The following is a 25643-nucleotide window of genomic DNA, read 5'->3' as shown; positions in this document are numbered from 1 at the left end:
CAGTTTTCTTGTTTCTGAAATTTTCCTTCATCATGGCAATTTTTTCTTGCACTGATTCACAGTTTTCCCTGGTACAGCAGCAGCTACTCGCTCCCATCTCTGACTAGCTTCCTTTGGAAAGGTTTTTAAAGCTTGAACTAGTGCTCTTTCCTGCACTGCAGACCACACCTCTGATTCAGAAACTTCTTGAGACTCTTCCGAGCTGATGTTACTTGTTGCTGTCGGTTTATTACTTTATGCCGGCTGTTGTACTGCTGTTATGTTAATCATTGTTTGTCGCAGGTTTGTATTATAACCGGTCAAGTTGGACTCGGTTAGGCTGGCATGCTAGCATAATTGGCAACATGTGTTTCAAATGGAGAATGAGATGATGCTGTTGTACAAGGATCGCAGGTATGACAGAAGAGTCGAAAAGCTTGCCGTCGAATACTTTGAGAGTCGCTTAACTGCAATTGCCATTCTATAGCTCAATATTACCCTCATGTTATTTATTTGTGACTTCAGGTAAAATGATGCAGCAGTCAAACCAAGATTCCTCCAGAGAAGAGAACGGTGCTCCACATCCAAATCTACCATTTTCCAACTTTAAAACAATAATGACGGCTACAAGAAATTGTGGTCATGAGAATAAGCATGAAGGAGCCTAAGCTTATGTTAGGAAAATACTCATACATTAACATATTCTCATCTCCTTTAATGCAGCAACCTAAAATCCTCTCAAGAGTTGTGTTGGAATTTTGAAATCACAAAAACCTCATTTTTAAACTCTTCCATGCCTTGTCCAGAATACTTTGACAGTGTCGCCGCCAAAGACAGCCAATAACGACATTGATGGATCCAAAAGATTTGTCACTGATGTAACCGAATTGAAAATTTCAAAAGACGATGGAATATTGCCGTAGTGTGGGAATCCCAGCTAAAAGCATGCCGAATGCTCTCCTTGGAATGGTCCTCGGGTGAATTCTCTTTTCCTCATCACTACTAATTAACCAGCATTGAAGAGCCCTTCAGTGCAGCAGCAGTGAATAAATGGTCCCTTATGAGCATCTTTGCTTTTTGCAGTAGGGTGAAGGTCTCCTTCATTAAGAGCAAATCATGCGTTTTGCAAACACTAGAGAAACTTTAAGCAGCATATGATGTCCCCCAATTAGAGATGTAGTTTATCAGTGTGTTTTGTCTATTTGTTTCCAATGTTGCTGCTTGAAGTACATCTATTGATATTGTAATTTTCCATGTTCTTTCATGTATACAAACAAACTAGCCTTATTGGTGTCTTGCTTCACAGGAAGATTTCTGGATTGACAATTCAAATAGTCCTTAAATTTCTGGAAGTCTCTCATTAGCTTTTGTAAAAGAAACTACTTATGTTACCAAAGTGACGGGATAAACAAATCTGCCCAACCTGCCAATTCCATAAAATAAAACTGCCGCAGTGCTAAAAGATACTTTTGCAACTTAAACGCCTCCTTAAGCACATTGATGATTAATTTGCTGACATAATTGTATTCAACCATGATTTTTTGAATTAAGCACTTGTCAATTATAATATCAAGTGGCATCTCAAATGCCGACCACAAATTCTGCTTTTGAGTAGCATTACAATCAACAGTTTTTCTTAGAACTGCCCAAAAGTCTTTTCCCGGCTGCTCCCATCAGACGCATCAGTTGAAACATATTTCTTATGGCCTACCACATTCAGTGAAGCATCAAAACAAAATTTGGAAACATCAACCAAAACCATCCTCATTCCTATGGCCAATTTCTTCATATTCATTATTTTGATTACCATGAGTAGATGCATAACTATCCAAAGGATATGAAGATGTGCTTAAACAGATTGAAATGGGGAGAATTTTCAGGGTCAAAATCGGGGTATGACAGTAAAGATCCCCAAGGCTTGAAAGCTAGGATGGTCCGCGCTTGGCGCAAGATTCATAAGAAAGGAAGGAAAGAGTTGGGTCCTAAGAATTGCATCGCTTTGGAGCCTTACACTGTTTGGGTTAGGAAGAGGGCGTCTGAGTATCTCATGCCTTACGAGTATCCGAGACCTACACCTATGATTATGGCTGGGCCTTCAACCCTCCCTAATCAAGGAGTAGAGGAGTTGAGAAACGAAGACCGTTCACGTGCCTGGATCCGTGAACGTGAAGAGTTGCTTCAGCAGATTAATGAGAAGGATGCTTTGATTGAGTTTCTTGAGCATCGGGTTATTGATGACCCTGATGATGTATGGACTTCTCTACTTCCTCAGTCTTCTAAGTTCTGGAAGAGGAGGTATGATCGACTCGCCAAAGAGAAGGCCGATATGGAGGCAGCCTACGAGAGGGAGGTGAAGAGGCTTTGCGCATCTTATCTTCCTATGTCCCGAGCTTTAGATGATTGTTTCTAGGGATCCATAAGACGATTATTTTCCTTTTCTCTTGTATATGATTGACAACGCTGCACTTCTTTTCCCTGATATTATTTGATGTGATATTTCCATATGTGATAAAATGCTTAATATTTCCAGAATTTGCAAATAAAAATCTAAAGTTCCTTTGAAATAAAAAAACAAATCATATGCACAAACATTGCATGCATCATATGCATAAACAGGTTTTGTTTCCGGTCCCTTGCCCTGTGGTCTAACTCTGTGTCCTTCATTTATTTTGAAGACAAGCTGACTTACCGGTACTATACTAGAGCCAGCATTTCAAGACTGATGGATCATTTAGAGCAAGAGGCGGACCATGGATTCACGAGGCAGACGCCGTGACGTCCACCCTACACCAGAAATTGAAATTCGTGAAAAACAAGAAGCTGGTGGTGGTAGAGGGAGAAAGGGCTCTCCTGGTTAGCCATTTGTCTTCCTTCTCTTATATAGATGCTGAGGTTGAAGTTGGAACTCCTTTCCAAGATTTATATATAGCTGAGCCTATTGAGAAGAGAACTCCTTCATTTGCTTCCTACAAAGATGCAAAGTTGGCCATTGAGCGTGGTGCAACCACTGGTTTAGGAAAAATGATTGAGTTAGAAGACAACGAGTCCCGGGCTGGCATAGGTTTTTTCTTCTGGTACTTTCAACAAGCAAGGGTTATTCAAGAGTGGAGGTTTCATCCACACTGGTCTAGATGAGGAGACTGCTGCCGTTTTAGAAGAAGATACAGAGGATTCTGGCAATTTCATCATCCCTGAAGGGGTCTGCAATAATTGGGTCGCTGTGGATATTCCAACAGTTGTCCATAAGTCAACGTAATAATCACTTTGTTTAAAAACCCTTTGTCATACCCCGATTTTGATCCTAAATTTTTTTCCCCATCAATCGGTCACTTGCATTGAAGGATCTTTTATTCATGTTACAGTCATTTCATTCATGCATGGTTAAAATAATTTTCCACATGTCTTCTGTTCAACTACGCCTTTGATGGCCTTAGAGCAACGTCGAGAAGTGCAACATCTAAGACATGAGAAATTTTACCAACCAGTGGTCTCAAGGACGGTGAAGGAAGCACGCGAGCTTAATATGACTAAGAATGATGGATTTTGTTGGGCTGGAAGAAAATGGACAATTTGGATATACATCAATTTATGATTGATTTAAAAAGGAATAACACTTCATCGGTTTACTCAGCCGCATCGAATAGGCCTTGGGAAACCATATTTTGCGGGTCATCACATGTCAAAACTCTACATTTCTAGTTGCTGCTTCTGTGGTGTGCGCATTTGATATTCCTCTTGAAATTCTTTTGCTCTTCATTTCAGCGTTGCCTCACGAATTTACGGATTATGGTGGCAAATTAAGGTCGACTGTGCAAACGATGGTTCTCTGGTTGTGGTTACAAGGATTGCTGTGCCAATTGTCGTATGGATGATTCGAAGCTCTGCAAGAGTCTTTATGACTTCCCACATAGCTTTATTAGTGATCATTGATATTTCTCTAAATTATGACAACGGCGACTTTAGTGCATGGGAGTTTGAAGTAAATATATGGGCAAGAGTGCTTTTCCTTGCAATAACGGAGGAGCATACTCTGGAACCTATTTTAATGTTCATTCAAAAGATTGGCTCGAATATCTTCTTACAAAATGGATGCTAGACAGTTCATATCCCAGTTGAGGTAAGTGCCAAATTCTGAGCATAAGATAGAAAATGATGTTCCCATTGTTCATACATATTACACGTACAAGATACAAGAATCAAATTCAGAAAAATGAGTTGCTGAAAAGTTGATACAAAAGACTTAGGAAACTGCTCTAAAACACTAATACTACTTCAGAGGATATTTAAGATCCATGGGAAGGCCTGCATACTAACGAGCCTGTGACAGTTCAGCCGGTTTCACTGAACCTCATGCCAAATAATCCTGGCTGCACCTAAAAAAGAAGTTGAGCGTGCTCGTAGAAGCCACTTGGGATTGATTGTCCATGTCCCTGCACAGAATGAAGGGATAAGCAGTTTTGTAAGCAAGATGAATTCTGCGGATATAGCGGGTTATGAAGATGCTAGAAGGAAAAATGATGAAAGCCGAGTTCTCTTTCGGGAGAGTAAACTCACACGCATGTTGCAGGACTCTTCGAGAGGAACTAGCAAAGTCTTGTCAGTTTCGTGCTTGAACCCATCATTTTTCAAGACGGTGTGTACATGTTTAGCCTAGTCTCATCGGACGCCCTTTGATTCCACGATGGAAACTGCAAGTTCAACGAGAAAAACTTAGATTCCACAAAGCGCAAGTGCAAGTAACAAAGTGGAAAACCATATTTTTTAGTGTTTCTATTAAATATGTTTTGGAACGCAACAGCCACCACCAGTCATTCAAATCATGTCATGCAAGTAAAAAAGAAAGAGAGAACACATGGAGATGAAAAGCATACAAAATTGATCACAATAAGTAGAAGACTCAGAATGCTTCCTGGACATATGAACTATCCTTCAAAAGTTTTATGGGATGGAGCAAGAGGTTATATTGCATGTCGCTGTCAAACACATTATGGAACTTCTGATGGTGATGTATTATACAGTTGGGATGCAAAAACAGCAGCAACAGTTCAGGAAACCTGCAAGAAAAACCAAAACAGCAACACAATGTCCAACACAATAACATCAGGCATAGCAAGTAATGGACTTACATAGTCCTACAAAGAAGCTTCAAGGAAGGACCAGTTCATCCTTCAATAAAGCCAAGTCTTGCACGATGCCTAACCTGCAGAGATACCTTGGTCAAACCTAACTCAATCAAGGAAATCAGATGACTCGTTTAAGCCAGTTTTATGGTCACGCTAACAGTACCTTATTAAGTGCTGCTCAAACAACACCAAATACCCAGGTGATTCCCAACATTGCAACCGGTATATTCTTCCTGTCATGCCGTTCTGGAGCAATATGCCAAGAAAGACAGCATTCATAATTCCAACAGAATGTCCCAGAGGATGAAACACGCTAGCTATACTCATCGAGCAAGGTGGTACCATGGTCTTGTATAGGCATGCTGGTTCAAGTTGATTTAGGAAAATTCCAGTTTCCAACTCGCTTGACTAAGGAAGACCTTTCTGCTGCTCAAATCCGAACCTCCAAAAAGAACCGATCCTACACAATGGAACCAATCTTCTTTCATTTTTGGAAAACAACATTTTCAAATCAACAACTCCAACGGATGGATAACAGAACATAAAACATGCACTTTGATTATCTAATTACCTGCAAATCGCGATTATAGGCATGTGGAAGTCCTTTGCACACTGTTAGAAGAGTGACCAAAACCCCTTATGATTCCGCCAGACTTGCCACGAGCGAGTTCCATTGGGTTTGGATTTCTTTTCTGAGGCATTAGGCTGCTTTCTCTTGAAACAAAGTCGCTTGGAGTGAATGTCCCAGATTTCACTGCAGTAAAAAATGTACAATTAGCCAAAGCGTTAAAATGTCAAGAAAATACTCAAAATGGAATCAAGACGAAACAGACGAAGAAAAAGCAAGAGCTCAGGTTACCTTTCCCAATTTGTAGCATCAAATAGGATAAAAGTGATTTTGAGCAGAGAAAAGATTTTCTGGAGCTTTCTCTTTTGAATCTTCATACACCAACCGAAACCCTAATTTGCAAGTATAAAAGGAAGCGAGTGAGAGAGAGAAGGGGGGGGGGGACGGCGGAGGCGATTCAAAAAAAAACCTAGAGGAATTGAATACAAAGAAAAAACCCTAACCGAAAAAAGAAGCGGCTTCCTCCACCTAATCGCTTCTCACGAACTCGCTTTGATCCGCACTCGGAAAGAACATTCAAGGGATATCTCCGGCGCTCAGAAGCACCTACCTACTCGCACCGTTTCGCCTCCATCATCTGGGAAAGGATCCGTTCGTTCGTCGTCGGTAATCGCTTTTCTCATTAAGTCATCCCTTTGTGTGGTTGGTAGCTATTTGTGGGAGATGAACGAATATGTTGTTTGTTTAATTTTCTTTCAGTTTGTTTTTCTTTTATTTATTTTAAGGCATTTGAAACACTGTGAGGGTTACCGTGCCATTTAATGGCCATTTGGTTTTTCCATACATAACTTTTCATTAACTAGTGGCTGTTGGCATTAATGATGGTCAGCCTTGTTATCTCCACCCAACAGCCATGCGGCTAGGGTTGGCCGTTGAGATTCTCCCAATATTTCCATTGGGCTTCATTTCACTTCAAGTCCAACAGCCCACATCTGGCTGTTCGCTGTTTTGATCTTTTGAGTGGAAGAGTTGTGTTTATGTATTTTAATTGATCATAAGTTGGCAGTTGGTAGTCCTTGGCCTGGTGGAGGTGGAGTTAACTCAATTTCTCTTTGGTCCTGGGTTCGATACCCAGGTGTGTTTGTTTTGATGTTTTTAGCATTTTGGATTTTCTCACATTTTTTTTATTCTCATATTTTCTTTAATTCTCACATTTGTTTATATGGTCTTACTACTTAACTAACATGTTTCTATTTTTCATTCTTTATTATTTTATTTTTAATATAACTTAGGTTTTTTTGTCTTTACTCGTGCTTGCTATCTCGTTTGTACAGATCATTTATTTTTATATGTGAGTTGTATTTCAATCATGATAAATCATCTAAATTTCATTGAAAAAAAAACCATTCAAAAAAGATTATGATAATAATCACTTAATTCTCGATTCAACGTCGAGCCCATTTCCATACCCTTGTAAGTCGATTGCTTTTAAGCATCGCCATCAACCTCTCATGGCTTACTCTTGGGCCTTCTTACAATGAGCTCTAAGGCAACATCAACTTAACTTTCAATAATTTCAATCCTCGGTACTTTAATTGTTTTAATTTAATAATCAAATCATTTTCTAATTAAAACGTGAAGAAAAAGGTTACCTGGATGGAATGTCCAGTCGTAATCCCGAATATTAGGCTCAAGCTGTAAGAGCTTGTAAGCCGTTAATATTCGTCTTCTCTCTAATATTCAAAAATCATTTTCTTAATAAAGCGTGAAGAAAAAGATTACCTGGATGGAATGTCCAGTCGTAATCCCGGATATTAGGCTCAAGCTGTAAGAGCTTGCAAGTCATAAATATTCGTCTTCTCGCCAAAATATCCGTAAATACCTCAAATCACCTTCTAAATAAAGCGTGAAGAAAAAGGTTACCTGGAGGGAATATCCAGTTGTAATCCCGAATATTAGGCTCAAGCTGTAAGAGCTTGCAAGCCATAAATATTCGTCTTCCCTCCAAAACGCCTATAAACATCTCAAACCATCTCCTTATTAGAGTTGGAAGAAAAAGATTACCTGGGTGGAATGTCCAGTCGTAATCCCGAATATTAGGCACAAGCTGTAAGAGCTTGCAAGCCATAAATATTCGTCTTCCCTCCAAAACATTCATAAATGTCCGAATCATTTTCTTAGCAATATTGGAAAGAAACAGACTGCCTGGGTGGAATGTCCAGACGTAGTCCCGAGTATTAGACCCAAGCTGTAAGAGCTTGTAGGTCATAAGTACTCGTCTTTCAAACTTCAAAATACCTAATTCCTATCTTAATACTTTTTCAATAAAGATGGAAATGGAACATGGTGTATACCATGCACTCCTGAGGCTAGGATTCGAGATGTATATCTCGCTCATCCAAGTTCTCGCCATCACTCAAAATACATCCAACTGATCAAACTCTTTTCTCGCCGCCGTGCGATTAATCAAAAACCTTTTTCATAAATGAAAGATATATTGTCTTAAGTGATACAAAACAATGTTTCGACCACGATTGTTGAGTAGAGATAAATGACGCTTTTCCGAATGTAGATCTATAAATCCGTTCGATGTGTGGTATGCGTCCACTCCTCATCTGTTTTGGGTAAAACAATGTTTTCCTCGATTAATACAGTATAGCTTTCGCTAAAATCGACCAACAAACAAACATTTTTCTACCCAGAACTACGTAAGCCTTGATTTCTCTTTTGAGATACGTAGGAGCAGGATTTATAAATCTTGTCAGGCCCACTAATAAAAAACTTAGGTTTAGTCCTTTGTCAAAAAAATCCAAAAACATTTCTTCTATCTTCTATTCTTTCTTTCCCACCTAATAAATTGAAAAGCCTAATATTTCAACTAACACTAACGCACACAACTGACCTAATGGTTCCCGTTGAGTACAACGGACGTGAGGGGTGCTAATACCTTCCCCTTGCGTAATCGACTCCCGAACCCTGATATTGGTTGCGATGACCATATCTTATCCTTTCTTTTGTCTTGGGTTTTATCGATATTTCCCCTTTCCTTTTTAGGAATAAATAAAGTTCGGTGGCGACTCTGTTCAGTCCATCATTGCGAGCGTGCGATCGCGCTTCGCTTTGAAGTCGTATCCCCATTTTTTTCGAGGTGCGACAGATGGCGACTCTGCTGGGGAAAAACTCTTCCTAAGCGAGTCAAGCCTAGTTAGGTCGTTTGTGTGCCTTTGTGTGTTTACCTATGTGGCTTTTCTTTATTGATTTTGTTATCTTTATTGTCATATTGCTATAATCTGTTATATTGGTTCGATATGCTTTGGTCCTTGGAGAGACTCTGATTGCAAACCTTGTGGGAAAGACTTTTTACCCGAGTCTCGAGTAAAGACATAAGATAGGACGAGGTTGAGTAGTGCGGGTCCGCGAGATGTATTTCTCGTTGGGTCGGTACGAGAACCTCACTTAGAGTAGATTCTTGAGAGGATGTCGTCGCTCGGCAAGTAAGTTGCCGTAAGCTTCGATGTTTTCTTTAGGATCCATGACTCTGAGAACCATTTGTAGAACCTTAGTTCTTTGCCCAACTAGGAAAGATGGTTGCGTAGTGTGGGTCTGCGAGATGTATTTCTCGTTGGATCGATGCGAGAACCTCACTTAGAGTAGATTCTTTAGATGGAGTTGATGCCCGGCAAGTAAGTTGCCGTAGGTAGCAAACAGTCTAATGGATCCATGACTCTAGGAACTTTTTCAAAAACCTTAGATCTTACCCGGTGAGAACCTATTCTTGGAAAACAATCAAATTTATCAGTACCTCGGACTTTTGAACCCGTGTAAAAAAAAAAAAAAAAACACAAATGTGCATGGCATGCATTGCATCCATTCATATACCATTGCATATGCATTTGTCATCATGCATTTCATGTCATTCTCCAGACAAAATACCAAAAAACTCATCCATCTTTTGTCCGTGAAGCAAAGTGATTCTCAACACGCGAAGAGCAAAGAACCATGTCTCAGGGGATGATGGACGAGCTAAGGAAAAGCCAAGAAACGCTGAAGGGGGAACTTAATCTTTTGAAGAGCCAAATGAGATGGGTCTTGGAAACCCTGCAAGTCTTGTTGGGAAAAGAGGGTCACCCAATATACACTGCTGCAACAAAGAGAGCTACTACGCCACATCCATCTGGTGTTACCCCAAGTCAAGGGAAATGTTATGTGGCAACTCCTCATTTACCAGTATATGGACCTCCCTCAAGGCGTCATCATCAACATCCTCTGGCTATTGCTCCTCAAAGTCACCAAAACCAGGTTCAAAACAAAAATCAGAATCAGAACAAGAGGAACAAGGATCACAATGACTCGATTCCGGTGCCATATAGCAAGCTCTACCCGCTACTGATCCAGAATGCTTTGGTGACCCCTCGAGCTCTCACGCCTGTGTCACCATACCTGCCATGGTACAATCCAAATGCAACATGTGAATTCCATAAAGGGGCATTGGGACATAACCTAGATTCTTGTTGTGCGCTAAAAGCCTTGGTACGAGGACTGATTAACAAGAAGAGTTTAGTCTTTGAAGAAGATCACCCGAAGATCAAGTGCGAATACCATACTGGAACAATGGGGCACTCCATCGAGGAATGCAAGAGTTTTAAGCTCAAGCTGCAAAGATTGATTGACATAAGGTCACCAACACTCAAGGAGGAAGGGTCAAGTACATATACCTTGATTTCTGGGCCAGGTAATGAGAAAGGGAAAGGACCCTTGAAAACCCTCAAGGTTTTGTTCCACAAGGAAGATGTCAGGGATGTGGCTAATGAGCTATCATTGTTTCCTGGTAAGAGCATTGAGATACCGCCTTGGATTTCCAATGTCACGACCCATACCAATGAAAGAAAAGGAGAAGTGAGTAGTGGATCCAAGAGGGTTGCGTTCAACAATGAGATTGAAGGAAAAGAATTTGAGGATCATCATGCCAATGTCAAAAAGCTTGTTGATCCCAACCTTCAAGTTTGAAGAAGTCATTCCCCAAAGCTGGCAATCATTTGGTTGTTTCAACACTTCTTTTGTAGTTTCTTTGCATGTTGGTTGTTATTTGCTTTTAAACATTGTTGTTTTATCTGAATTGGTAAGATTAATGAAATGTTTATGCATCTTTTGAATTGATCCATTCGTATTCACTCGTTTTTCATTTATGTTAAAAAACAAAAATACTCCTCTCATTCACTTTTGTTTATCAAACCGATGTGTTAACAAAGATTGGAGGGAGGATGATGAAAACGAAACACCTGAAATTGTTGTGGTATGCTTTTGAAGAAAACCTTGCCGATGATGTAAGGCATTGTTTCAAATCCCCAAACACTGAAGAGATAAGGAGTTAATCCCTAGTCAACCACTTTGAGCCTGGAAGTTGGTGTTTATTTCGGATCTAAAACCCTTAATCTTAACCTGAGGCAGGGTAGTTGTGTTCAGGTAGTTTGATCATGCAGTCGATCTTTCAAAAATCGTCCATATATACACCCTCCATTTAGGTTCAACCACATGTTATCCTTCGCGCACGTGTTGAAGTGTCGAAAAGGTTGAGAAAAGCTAAAATTAGTGTTGGTTGATCCTTATCCACCAATAATATGGCAGTCAACACCTTTTTTTTAAAAAAAGAGATTGAAAAAAGCTCGCTAAGTCAAATACCACAAAATGACTTAGGCAAAAGTTAGGGCATCCCGGTGGACCGAAAGCTTTAAAGAAGCAGTCCAGGCAAAATTAGGGAATAAAGAAAATCAATCAAAAGAGGTCATTAAATCCTTAACAAAAATAAAATAAGGGGACTGCCATTTCAAGAAAATTCGTCTTGAATCCCCATCACACCTTCGAACCCTCTTGGAAGTCGAATGCGTGTATTGAATTAACTGAACATAGGAATTGGAGATCATCAAGAAGAAGGGGTGGGTAAAAATAAATTTTGAGCCTTATATCCTTTTGTTTCAAAAAACCGTGAACCAGACCACGTTACAACCCTTAAAAGACCTAATTGAGGCAGGGTTTATTTTGAAAGCATACTATAACAAGGTTGTGTTAACTTGACTCCAAACGATTTTTGTTAATCATTTGATAGCACCAACTTGCATACTGTGAATGACTTGATCACCATTGTGTTCTTATCATTGACCCGTTCACTCTATTTCACCCATTCATATCAATAAACTTTGATTTCAAATTTTTGCATAAGCATTGAATTAAAATTACCATTTTTGAATGAACAATCTTATTTGCGAGTCAACACTCAGCATCAAAGAAATTCAATACACAGTTGAGGAACTTGATGGAGTGAAAGAAGTCTAGTCAAGGGCAAATCACTTTGAGCATCAGTTAATTCGAACTAATCACTCTAAGGGTCCTCAAGGCAAGAGTAATCTGCTTCAAGAATCAGACCGGGGCAAGCCACCTCGGAGCTCAGTAAGTCCAATCACTCCAAGGCTCAGTTAGCCAAGAGTAATTTGCTTCAAGACTTAGACTGGGGCAAACCACCTCAGAGCTCGGTAAGTCCAGTTATCCAAAGGACAATCAGTCAAAAGTCTACCGTTCCGACATTTGGTTAGTCAAGTTGGACCATTGCAAGTTTCAAACACTTGGGGCAAGCCATCTCGAGGTAGTCTCATGGAAAGTTGTTTCCAAACCCACTTTCAAAGTGAACATTGCCAAAGTCTCAACAAACTGGGGCAAGATGAGCCACAGAGGGGCAGAACCTTTTTCTTCGTGCTTTCAAACTGCTCAAACAAATTCTGCCATACGTCAACAACTATCGAGTTTAAGACGAGTGCCCGAAAATTATGCTAGCACGATTCATTAATCCTCCAAAAGGATCCATTGGCTAAGCTGTGGCCATCAAACTGGATAGAATCCTCCTTTGACAACATCTATCATAAAATATTTGGTTGAGTTCTCGGTGTTGAGGAATCATGAGCTTCCATAAAAAGCTTTACAAACTCCCAGTCTGCCCAGTGTCAGCATTCTCATAATCATGATCATTCATATATCATGCATAAAAGGAAATTCAAATCATGCATAGCCGAAATGTACTTCGTGCTCATTTTGCATTGATCCAGGTCTTGTTGTCGATCCTAGATCCTTTGACCTCTAATTCCAGCTTGTCTTTGGTATCCCTAAACCAACATCCGGTTTTCCCGGTCATTTTCAAGTCCAATTGTTGTTGGCAAAATCCGTTAAAAGCTGGTTGTAGTCCATTGCTTACGGTCAAAGTCCAAATTGTTGCTATTCCGGGGTCCGGTCATACTTGAACCAGCTCTGAAGATTCTTTGTTCAATCCTATTCAGGTCATGTATGAACCTGTTGTTGAACCTTTTTATTTCGGGGTCCGGTCATACTTGAACCTGCTCTGAAGACTTTTATCTGTTTTGTTCAATACCATTCAGGTCATGTATGAACCTGTTGTTGAACCCTTATTCCAGTGTCAGGTCATACTTGAACCTGCTCTGAAGAGTTTTTCCAACTTTTGTTCAATACTATTCAGGTCATGTTTGAACCTGTTGTTGAACCCTTTTATTCCGGGGTCCGGTCATACTTGAACCTGCTCTGAAGATTCTTTGTTCAATCCTATTCAGGTCATGTATGAACCTGTTATTGAACTTTTATTCCGGGGTCGGGTCATACTTGAACCTGCTCTGAAGATTCTTTGTTCAATCCTATTCAGGTCATGTATGAACCTGTTGTTGAACCTTTTTATTCCGGGGTCCGGTCATACTTGAACCTGCTCTGAAGATTCTGTGTTCAATCCTATTCAGGTCATGTATGAACCTGTTGTTGAACCTTTTTATTCCGGTGTCAGGTCATACTTGAACCTGTACTGAAGTTGTTTCTTTCTTTGTTCAATCCTATTCAGGTCATGTATGAACCTATTGTTGAACCTTCTATTCCGGGGTCCGGTCAGACTTGAACCTGCTCTGAAGATCTTTGTTCAATCCTATTCAGGTCATGTATGAACCTGTTGTTGAACCCTCATTCCGGTGTCAGGTCATACTTGAACCTGCTCTGAAGAGTTTTTTCCCAATTTTTGTTCAATACTATTCAGGTCATGTTTGAACCTGTTGTTGAGCTTTTATTCCGGGGTCAGGTCATACTTGAACCTGCTCTGAAGAGTTTTTCCAATTTTTGTTCAATACTATTCAGGTCATGTTTGAACCTGTTGTTGAGCTTTTTATTCCGGTGTCAGGTCATACTTGAACCTGTTCTGAAGATTCTTTCCCTATTTGTTCAATACCATTCAGGTCATGTATGAACCTGTTGTTGAACCCTTATTCCGGTGTCAGGTCATACATGAACCTGTTCTGAAGAGTTTTTCTCCATGATTATTCCCCAGCGTTGTCAGGTCATATGTGCACTGGTTGTAGCATCTTTTCCTTTATTCGGGTTCGGTAAGTCATGTGTGAACTTACTACCAAAATCCCTTGTATTCTAAGCGTCGCTTATCAAATTTCACTTTGAATACTCCCCAGTGTGTGTCTGATTCTCCAGCAGGACTGTTTCCCCAGCAAGTTGTTACTTACCATTTGTCTGTCTCCCTGTGGATCATCAGTGTTCCCCACATATTGGTCTGTCTAGTAGCATCTCCTGTTAGGGGTCCATCATATCCCTAGCAGATAAAAAATTACAAAAAAAAAGAATCATGCATCCATGCATATCCATGCATATCATGGCATATCATATCATATCGCATCATGTCATGGGGATTCAGGATCAAAATCCGGGTCTTCTTAGTATTTAATCATCTCCCACTATGATCATATGAAGAGTGTCCTGCTTCATATTCTCTGGTTGAAGACGCTTAAATAGGGGCAACTGTCATACCCCGATTTTGATCCTAAATTTTTTTCCCCATCAATCGGTCACTTGCATTGAAGGATCTTTTATTCATGTTACAATCATTTCATTCATGCATGGTTAAAATAATTTTCCACATGTCTTCTGTTCAACTACGCCTTTGATGGCCTTAGAGCAATGTCGAGAAGTGCAACATCTAAGACATGAGAAATTTTACCAACCAGTGGTCTCAAGGACGGTGAAGGAAGCACGCGAGCTTAATATGACTAAGAATGATGGATTTTGTTGGGCTGGAAGAAAATGGACAATTTGGATATACATCAATTTATGATTGATTTAAAAAGGAATAACACTTCATCGGTTTACCCAGCCGCATCGAATAGGCCTTGGGAAACCATATTTTGCGGGTCATCACATGTCAAAACTCTACATTTCTAGCTGCTGCTTCTGTGGTGTGCGCATTTGATATTCCTCTTGAAATTCTTTTGCTCTTCATTTCAGCGTTGCCTCACGAATTTACGGATTATGGTGGCAAATTAAGGTCGACTGTGCAAACGATGGTTCTCTGGTTGTGGTTACAAGGATTGCTGTGCCAATTGTCGTATGGATGATTCGAAGCTCTGCAAGAGTCTTTATGACTTCCCACATAGCTTTATTAGTGATCATTGATATTTCTCTAAATTATGACAACGGCGACTTTAGTGCATGGGAGTTTGAAGTAAATATATGGGCAAGAGTGCTTTTCCTTGCAATAACGGAGGAGCATACTCTGGAACCTATTTTAATGTTCATTCAAAAGATTGGCTCGAATATCTTCTTACAAAATGGATGCTAGACAGTTCATATCCCAGTTGAGGTAAGTGCCAAATTCTGAGCATAAGATAGAAAATGATGTTCCCATTGTTCATACATATTACACGTACAAGATACAAGAATCAAATTCAGAAAAATGAGTTGCTGAAAAGTTGATACAAAAGACTTAGGAAACTGCTCTAAAACACTAATACTACTTCAGAGGATATTTAAGATCCATGGGAAGGCCTGCATACTAACGAGCCTGTGACAGTTCAGCCGGTTTCACTAAACCTCATGCCAAATAATCCTGGCTGCACCTAAAAAAGAAGTTGAGCGTGCTCGTAGAAGCCACTTGGGATTGATTGTCCATGTCCCTGCACAGAATGAAGGGATAAGCAGTTTTGTAAGCAAGATGAATTCTGCGGATATAGCGGGTTATGAAGATGCTAGAAGGAAAAATGATGAAAGTCGAGTTCTCTTTCGGGAGAGTAAACTCACACGCATGTTGCAGGACTCTTCGAGAGGAACTAGCAAAGTCTTGTCAGTTTCGTGCTTGAACCCATCATTTTTCAAGACGGTGTGTACATGTTTAGCCTAGTCTCATCGGACGCCCTTTGATTCCACGATGGAAACTGCAAGTTCAACGAGAAAAACTTAGATTCCACAAAGCGCAAGTGCAAGTAACAAAGTGGAAAACCATATTTTTTAGTGTTTCTATTAAATATGTTTTGGAACGCAACAGCCACCACCAGTCATTCAAATCATGTCATGCAAGTAAAAAAGAAAGAGAGAACACATGGAGATGAAAAGCATACAAAATTGATCACAATAAGTAGAAGACTCAGAATGCTTCCTGGACATATGAACTATCCTTCAAAAGTTTTATGGGATGGAGCAAGAGGTTATATTGCATGTCGCTGTCAAACACATTATGGAACTTCTGATGGTGATGTATTATACAGTTGGGATGCAAAAACAGCAGCAACAGTTCAGGAAACCTGCAAGAAAAACCAAAACAGCAACACAATGTCCAACACAATAACATCAGGTATAGCAAGTAATGGACTTACATAGTCCTACAAATAAGCTTCAAGGAAGGACCAGTTCATCCTTCAATAAAGCCAAGTCTTGCACGATGCCTAACCTGCAGAGATACCTTGGTCAAACCTAACTCAATCAAGGAAATCAGATGACTCGTTTAAGCCAGTTTTATGGTCACGCTAACAGTACCTTATTAAGTGCTGCTCAAACAACACCAAATACCCAGGTGATTCCCAACATTGCAACCGGTATATTCTTCCTGTCATGCCGTTCTGGAGCAATATGCCAAGAAAGACAGCATTCATAATTCCAACAGAATGTCCCAGAGGATGAAACACGCTAGCTATACTCATCGAGCAAGGTGGTACCATGGTCTTGTATAGGCATGCTGGTTCAAGTTGATTTAGGAAAATTCCAGTTTCCAACTCGCTTGACTAAGGAAGACCTTTCTGCTGCTCAAATCCGAACCTCCAAAAAGAACCGATCCTGCACAATGGAACCAATCTTCTTTCATTTTTGGAAAACAACATTTTCAAATCAACAACTCCAACGGATGGATAACAGAACATAAAACATGCACTTTGATTATCTAATTACCTGCAAATCGCGATTATAGGCATGTGGAAGTCCTTTGCACACTGTTAGAAGAGTGACCAAAACCCCTTATGATTCCGCCAGACTTGCCACGAGCGAGTTCCATTGGGTTTGGATTTCTTTTCTGAGGCATTAGGCTACTTTCTCTTGAAACAAAGTCGCTTGGAGTGAATGTCCCAGATTTCACTGCAGTAAAAAATGTACAATTAGCCAAAGCGTTAAAATGTCAAGAAAATACTCAAAATGGAATCAAGACGAAACAGACGAAGAAAAAGCAAGAGCTCAGGTTACCTTTCCCAATTTGTAGCATCAAATAGGATAAAAGTGATTTTGAGCAGAGAAAAGATTTTCTGGAGCTTTCTCTTTTGAATCTTCATACACCAACCGAAACCCTAATTTGCAAGTATAAAAGGAAGCGAGTGAGAGAGAGAAGGGGGGGGGGGGGGGGGGGGACGGCGGAGGCGATTCAAAAAAAAACCTAGAGGAATTGAATACAAAGAAAAAACCCTAACCGAAAAAAGAAGCGGCTTCCTCCACCTAATCGCTTCTCACGAACTCGCTTTGATCCGCACTCGGAAAGAACATTCAAGGGATATCTCCGGCGCTCAGAAGCACCTACCTACTCGCACCGTTTCGCCTCCATCATCTGGGAAAGGATCCGTTCGTTCGTCGTCGGTAATCGCTTTTCTCATTAAGTCATCCCTTTGTGTGGTTGGTAGCTATTTGTGGGAGATGAACGAATATGTTGTTTGTTTAATTTTCTTTCAGTTTGTTTTTCTTTTATTTATTTTAAGGCATTTGAAACACTGTGAGGGTTACCGTGCCATTTAATGGCCATTTGGTTTTTCCATACATAACTTTTCATTAACTAGTGGCTGTTGGCATTAATGATGGTCAGCCTTGTTATCTCCACCCAACAGCCATGCGGCTAGAGTTGGCCGTTGAGATTCTCCCAATATTTCCATTGGGCTTCATTTCACTTCAAGTCCAACAGCCCACATCTGGCTGTTCGCTGTTTTGATCTTTTGAGTGGAAGAGTTGTGTTTATGTATTTTAATTGATCATAAGTTGGTAGTTGGTAGTCCTTGGCCTGGTGGAGGTGGAGTTAACTCAATTTCTCTTTGGTCCTGGGTTCGATACCCAGGTGTGTTTGTTTTGATGTTTTTAGCATTTTGGATTTTCTCACATTTTTTTATTCTCATATTTTCTTTAATTCTCACATTTGTTTATATGGTCTTACTACTTAACTAACATGTTTCTATTTTTCATTCTTTATTATTTTATTTTAATATAACTTAGGTTTTTTTGTCTTTACTCGTGCTTGCTATCTCGTTTGTACAGATCATTTATTTTTATATGTGAGTTGTATTTCAATCATGATAAATCATCTAAATTTCATTGAAAAAAAAACCATTCAAAAAAGATTATGATAATAATCACTTAATTCTCGATTCAACGTCGAGCCCATTTCCATACCCTTGTAAGTCGATTGCTTTTAAGCATCGCCATCAACCTCTCATGGCTTACTCTTGGGCCTTCTTACAATGAGCTCTAAGGCAACATCAACTTAACTTTCAATAATTTCAATCCTCGGTACTTTAATTGTTTTAATTTAATAATCAAATCATTTTCTAATTAAAACGTGAAGAAAAAGGTTACCTGGATGGAATGTCCAGTCGTAATCCCGAATATTAGGCTCAAGCTGTAAGAGCTTGTAAGCCGTTAATATTCGTCTTCTCTCTAATATTCAAAAATCATTTTCTTAATAAAGCGTGAAGAAAAAGATTACCTGGATGGAATGTCCAGTCGTAATCCCGGATATTAGGCTCAAGCTGTAAGAGCTTGCAAGTCATAAATATTCGTCTTCTCGCCAAAATATCCGTAAATACCTCAAATCACCTTCTAAATAAAGCGTGAAGAAAAAGGTTACCTGGAGGGAATATCCAGTTGTAATCCCGAATATTAGGCTCAAGCTGTAAGAGCTTGCAAGCCATAAATATTCGTCTTCCCTCCAAAACGCCTATAAACATCTCAAACCATCTCCTTATTAGAGTTGGAAGAAAAAGATTACCTGGGTGGAATGTCCAGTCGTAATCCCGAATATTAGGCACAAGCTGTAAGAGCTTGCAAGCCATAAATATTCGTCTTCCCTCCAAAACATTCATAAATGTCCGAATCATTTTCTTAGCAATATTGGAAAGAAACAGACTGCCTGGGTGGAATGTCCAGACGTAGTCCCGAGTATTAGACCCAAGCTGTAAGAGCTTGTAGGTCATAAGTACTCGTCTTTCAAACTTCAAAATACCTAATTCCTATCTTAATACTTTTTCAATAAAGATGGAAATGGAACATGGTGTATACCATGCACTCCTGAGGCTAGGATTCGAGATGTATATCTCGCTCATCCAAGTTCTCGCCATCACTCAAAATACATCCAACTGATCAAACTCTTTTCTCGCCGCCGTGCGATTAATCAAAAACCTTTTTCATAAATGAAAGATATATTGTCTTAAGTGATACAAAACAATGTTTCGACCACGATTGTTGAGTAGAGATAAATGACGCTTTTCCGAATGTAGATCTATAAATCCGTTCGATGTGTGGTATGCGTCCACTCCTCATCTGTTTTGGGTAAAACAATGTTTTCCTCGATTAATACAGTATAGCTTTCGCTAAAATCGACCAACAAACAAACATTTTTCTACCCAGAACTACGTAAGCCTTGATTTCTCTTTTGAGATACGTAGGAGCAGGATTTATAAATCTTGTCAGGCCCACTAATAAAAAACTTAGGTTTAGTCCTTTGTCAAAAAAATCCAAAAACATTTCTTCTATCTTCTATTCTTTCTTTCCCACCTAATAAATTGAAAAGCCTAATATTTCAACTAACACTAACGCACACAACTGACCTAATGGTTCCCGTTGAGTACAACGGACGTGAGGGGTGCTAATACCTTCCCCTTGCGTAATCGACTCCCGAACCCTGATATTGGTTGCGATGACCATATCTTATCCTTTCTTTTGTCTTGGGTTTTATCGATATTTCCCCTTTCCTTTTTAGGAATAAATAAAGTTCGGTGGCGACTCTGTTCAGTCCATCATTGCGAGCGTGCGATCGCGCTTCGCTTTGAAGTCGTATCCCCATTTTTTTCGAGGTGCGACACCCTTCTCCCATGCCAAAAGGAGGAGTGATAACATTGTTGGCAACATAAATGCAATGATATTTTCATTCAATAAATTCATGTTAAATGTTTATTTTTCCATTTATTTTCCCTTTTTGCTTTTTGCATGAAATTGGTGATCACATAAAACCCTAAATAAGAATAAAATCAATATTTTCATCTGCATAATGATTTGCCTTGTTTGAATTCTAAAGCTTTTCATATCCAAAAATCATTATGCAGGTTGATTTCTAAACCCATTGAACATAATGACCCAACACCATCTCCCAATTTTGAATTCCCTGTATTTGAGGCAGAGGAAGATGATGTTAAAGAGATTCCTGATGAGATCACCCGTCTACTTGAGCATGAAGAGAAGATCATTCAGCCGCCTCTTGAGAATCTGGAAACAGTCAACTTGGGGTCTGAAGATTGTGTGCGAGAGGTAAAGATTGGAGCACTTCTGGAAGAATCTGTTAAGAAGGGGTTGATTAAGTTACTACGAGAATATGTTGACGTCTTTGCTTGGTCATATGAAGACATGCCCGGTCTAGATACTGATATTGTGCAACATTTCCTACCTTTAAAGCCTGAGTGCGTGCTTGTAAAGCAGAAGCTCAGAAGAACTCATCCTGATATGGCAGTGAAGATCAAAGAAGAAGTTCAGAAGCAAATTGATGCGGGGTTCCTGGTGACTTCTATATATCCTCAATGGGTGGCCAATATTGTGCCCGTGCCTAAGAAAGATGGAAAAGTCCGGATGTGTGTGGACTATAGAGACTTGAATAAAGCTAGTCCGAAAGATGATTTCCCTCTACCACACATTGATATGTTGGTAGACAATACAGTTAAATTCAATGTCTTCTCGTTTTTGGACGGATTTTCCGGATATAATCAGATTAAAATGGCACCCGAGGATATGGAGAAGACAACATTCATCACACCTTGGGGAACATTCTGTTATCGAGTGATGCCCTTCGGTTTGAAGAACGCCGGAGCCACGTATCAACGAGCTATGACTACCTTGTTCCATGACATGATGCATAAGGAGATTGAGGTGTACGTTGACGATATGATCGCTAAATCAAGATCGGAGGTTGTACTCCCTGTAGAGGTGGAGATCCCGTCAATGAGGGTCTTGATGGAAGCCAAGTTGACTGATGCTGAATGGGTTCAGAGTCGTTAGGACCAGCTAAACTTGATTGAAGAGAAGAGATTGGTTGCCATGTGCCACGGTCAGTTATATCAGCAAAGGATGAAGAAAGCTTTTGATAAGAAGGTCAAGCCTCGTGTGTTTCGAGAAGGTGACCTTGTGCTCAAGAAAGTCTTGTCTTTCGCGCCTGATTCCAGGGGCAAGTGGACTCCGAACTATGAGGGTCCGTATGTTGTTAAGAGAGCCTTTTCAGGCGGTGCTTTGATACTTACAACTATGGATGGGGAGGATTTCACTCGTCCTGTGAATTCAGACGCAGTCAAGAAATACTTCGCCTAAAAAAATAAAAACTAAATAGCTCGCTAAGTTGAAAACCCGAAAGGGCGGCTTAGGCAAAAATGAGCGTCTCGGTGGATTGAAAACCCGAAAGGGCGATCCAGGCAAAAGTTAGAGACACAAAAAATATATAATAATGATATATGTATCCCGCTAGATTGAGTACCTCATCCTGGGGCAATCTAGGCAAAAATTAGGGATTTGGCAGGTAACTGCATCCTGACAAGACCTTGTTCTACAACTGTCGTCCGTAGAGATCCTTGCTCATTATCAGCCAAAGCTTCAAATACATCGGATTCAGAACTGGTGGAGAAATGGTCATTATGTTCAATGTAGCCCTTTTCCAATATATATCACCAATTTCAAATTTGAAAAGATCTATGGAGTCTTGCCATTTGCAGACTACCATTCTATCAAATAAATTTGAGCCTTTTATCCAATTATTGGCACTCTTATCTGTTTCTATTCAACAAATGTTTTGCATGTTTTGATTAAGAAAATATCATTGTTTTAAACGATCAAATTTTTTATAATTTGTTTTTAAATAAAGTGAACATTCACAATGACAAAAGGATACTTAGGAGATCCTCAGTGCTTTCCCAAGGGTGGTACGATCCCCAACAGGGTAAGATTTTTGTCCATATTCCTGGCATGACTGTATCTCCTCCCTCCGGAACCTCTTGTGGTTTATCCTACCAAGTGGATTGCTTGTTGAGAGTCACCTCTCTTCCCTTCAGCAGTGTAGCAATCGTTCTTCCTCAGCAGCTCGGATCTCATTGGGCAAGAGCAGTATTTGGTGGTTGATCCTGATAAATCCTTTATCTCCTTGGATAGATTCCCCAGTAGAGTTGTTGGTGTGGTGGACCTTGTCTAGGATAACTCTCGTCCCCAGCTGGAATGATTGATGATTCATCCCCTGCAGAGTTCTTTGCTTCCTGGTATATCTGATCCCCAGCAGATTGGATACTCTCTGATGAACTTGGCTTTCTCTCTTGAGATGTAGTACCGTGTGGTTAATTCCTGGACCTGGTTGTGTTAGATATGTCTGTCTGTCAGCATACATAAACCACGCATATTCATGCATAATTATAACATTCAGATATTCATGTTGCATTCTTTACCATATATCGTTGTTTGCTGTCTCCTGCTATTTGGTGATATACTTCCCCAAGCAGATGTGTGGGTCTGATTTCTCCATATAGAGTCAGCTCCATAAGCAGAAAGCGTCTATCCTTTCTTCCATATTCCCCACCGGGTCATATCCTCGTGGATGTTGATTGTTTTTGTTCCTTCCCAACACATATACTAGGATGGTTTTCCCCATTAAGTTATATCCTCACCGGGACAAGTCTTGATTTGGTATGCCTATCTAGTTTGATCCTAGATCGGTCTCTTGAGACTCTTTTCCTGTTTCCCCGTGGTAAATGAATAACCGCTCAATAATTAGTAATTATTATCCCGGCGGAGTCTGTGGTCTACTACCCAGTAACCGGTAGTTGTAAACCCCATTTTGTCCCCGTGCAGAGTTAAACCTTGATTGTTGTTCATCCTAACCGATGACGGGTACTCTCTTTTGTGGTTCTCTACCCTCATACCGGTAGATGTAATTCCCTCCTTGTTGGTTATCTTTATACAAAATTTGATATTGACATTCCTTAATTTTTTAGTATACCACCCAGTAACCGGTGATATATCTCTTGGATAATTGCTCTAATTACGCAATTTATCCCCAGCGGGTCATCTCTCGTCTATCTTGTTGTTGTTAGTAACGATTGTTCCTCCCCTGAATTGGTCATCATTATATACCTAGTTTCGGTATCCCGATGCCTTTTCTTTTCGGTCGATTTATCCTTTATTAACCCAGTAACCGGTTGTGGATAATCGTCCATGCGAGTATATTATCTACGTTCTGACGGTAATAGATAGTATATCTCATGCACTCTTTGGTCGAAGCCTTTTGTTCTTCCCTAGTCGAGTAAGATTTGTACCCCCTTTTCGGAGTCGAATGTCCATCCCATAATCGAGTTTGCTTTTTTCCCTCTTTTTGGATGATGAATGTTTTGGGAATATTCCCCAATTCACGCCTTGATTGGTCATCATTATATACCTAGTTTCGGTATCCCGATGCCTTTTCTTTTCGGTCGATTTATCCTTTATTAACCCAGTAACCGGTTATGGATAATCGTCCATGCGAGTATATTATCTACGTTCTGACGGTAATAGATAGTATATCTCATGCACTCTTTGGTCGAAGCTTTTGTTCTTCCCCAGTCGAGTAAGATTTGTACCCCCTTTACGGAGTCGAATATCCATCCTATCATCGAGTTTGCTTTTAGCCCTCTTTTGGATGATGAGTGTTTTGGGAATATTCCCCAATTCACGCCTTGGTTGGTCACCTATTATATGCCCAATAACCGGTATCCCTGGTGTTCCCTCCTTTCTGCTCCCTATTATGACTTTTTGTCTTCTGTGGAGTCAGGTTTTCCTGAGTTGAGATATACCTTTTTAGGTCTTCCTCAGATGATTTGGTTGATTGATATCTCTCACCCTTATACCGGTCTTAGATATTCATTCTTCCCGAGCATGTTGTATCTCACCCTCATACCGGCGATCAGATCACATGTCTCCTTGAGCTTATTACCCAGTAACCGGTAATACCTCGTCCCGCTGCTTCCCCAGGAGTGTCCTTTTAGGCATCCCCAGCGAAGTCCCTTAGTGGATTGTTTTCATCCAGATTTTTATCCGAAGTATCCGTTGTGGATAGTTTTTGCTGTATTGGCGTATTCCCCAATACATGCACCTTTGAGTCAGCTCGGGTCTTTCCATTGGATATTTTCCTTTTGGAATTCTGTTCCCCAAGCGTTGAGTCGTGACCTGCTCACGCATTTTATTCCCTCTCCTATCCCCATAAGAGTCCCCAGAGTCTCTGTCCCATTGAGTGTACTTCTCATATGGATTGTCAGTTTCTCCGGATGTCTTTTCTTCTTTGTGGACACATATCCCCACAGAGTTCGTACTATTTGCATACATACATCTGCATCATGAGGTCTCTTAGGGACCAAAATTTGTCTCTTTGTTATTATTTAAGTCCATTCTACCTCGTCGAGACGAAGATTTTAACCTTCACTTCTCCGACTAGAATGACCTTAAATAGGGGCATCTATAAGACCCCAATTTTGACCCTAAGATCCCTCATGGCATCATAACATTGCATTTGCATAGCCTCAAGGATCATGAGCATCTTGGTTCCCTTTGCCTTTGGGTGGGAGTCCTTGTGATTGGTTTGAGATCACCAAGCATGCTTGAATTATACATCATTGTTTCTCTTACTTTTGTTTACTAAAAAAATAATAGTAATAAAAAAAAACTAAAAAAGAAAAAATAATAACAAATTTTTTTTGGACTTGGGCCTCTCTCATTTGAGCCCACAGGTCCACAAAAACCAGGTTATAAATTCAGAGTTTTAGTGAAACAAAGACATTCCATTCCTATTACCCTGGCAGGAAAAAGAAAGTGAGAGAAGAGCTGACAGAGTTCAGAGCAACCTCCAGAGGCAAACCCTCAGATTGCTCTGCAAACCTCACGGGTGCAACTCAATTTCAATCGATCCTCCCCAATCAGGTATGCCTTATTTCCACTACTTTATACTTTCAACCTGAATTTTTTTGATACTCTTTTAATGCATGTGCTTGACAGGAGGTTTAGGCCTCCTACCCTTGGTTGCTTTTTGTGAGCTTTTTTTGTGTGAATTTTAATGGCATGATTCATGTGGTTACATTTTGATTTGGGGGCAACTCTTGATTACCCTATCTTGTTTCTCTAACCTGTTTGTTGAGTTTTTTTGTGAGGGCTCACATGACTCTTGCAGAGATGGTTTGCGTGGTTTCCCACTTTATTTGTGGGATACCCCCTGGAGGTTTATTCCGATTACCCGTGCTTAATGGCTTGAGATATTTGTTTGTGACTGCTTATTCCAAAGGATGGGAGCTACTTGGATCGTCAATATGATCTCAAGAGGGGAACTCCCAATGTGGTTTTATTTTCTTTTCCCTTATCTCTTGTATGTT

The 25643-nt window shown here is 40.1% G+C and overlaps 2 long non-coding RNA genes across 3 annotated transcripts; both read right to left on the bottom strand.

Moving 5' to 3' along the window:
* Positions 1-4355: 4355 nt before the first annotated feature.
* Positions 4356-16558, bottom strand: LOC127115773 (uncharacterized). 2 transcript variants are annotated; one of them, XR_007800867.1, is made up of 4 exons: positions 16522-16558; positions 4851-5179; positions 4534-4667; positions 4356-4409 (listed from the first exon to the last, which is right to left on the bottom strand). It is a non-coding gene; the product is annotated as an uncharacterized LOC127115773 (long non-coding RNA). The 2 variants fall into 2 exon arrangements; XR_007800866.1 differs by lacking the exon at positions 16522-16558 and adding an exon at positions 5266-5302.
* On the bottom strand, positions 15612-16231 carry LOC127115774 (uncharacterized). The gene is made up of 3 exons (XR_007800868.1): positions 16107-16231; positions 15790-15923; positions 15612-15665 (listed from the first exon to the last, which is right to left on the bottom strand). It is a non-coding gene; the product is annotated as an uncharacterized LOC127115774 (long non-coding RNA).
* Positions 16559-25643: the final 9085 nt, after the last annotated feature.

This window comes from Lathyrus oleraceus, chromosome 1 (genome assembly GCF_024323335.1).
Source record: "Lathyrus oleraceus cultivar Zhongwan6 chromosome 1, CAAS_Psat_ZW6_1.0, whole genome shotgun sequence".
In the NCBI taxonomy this organism is placed as follows: Eukaryota; Viridiplantae; Streptophyta; class Magnoliopsida; order Fabales; family Fabaceae; genus Lathyrus; species Lathyrus oleraceus.
This window is presented reverse-complemented; position numbering and strand designations above follow the sequence as displayed.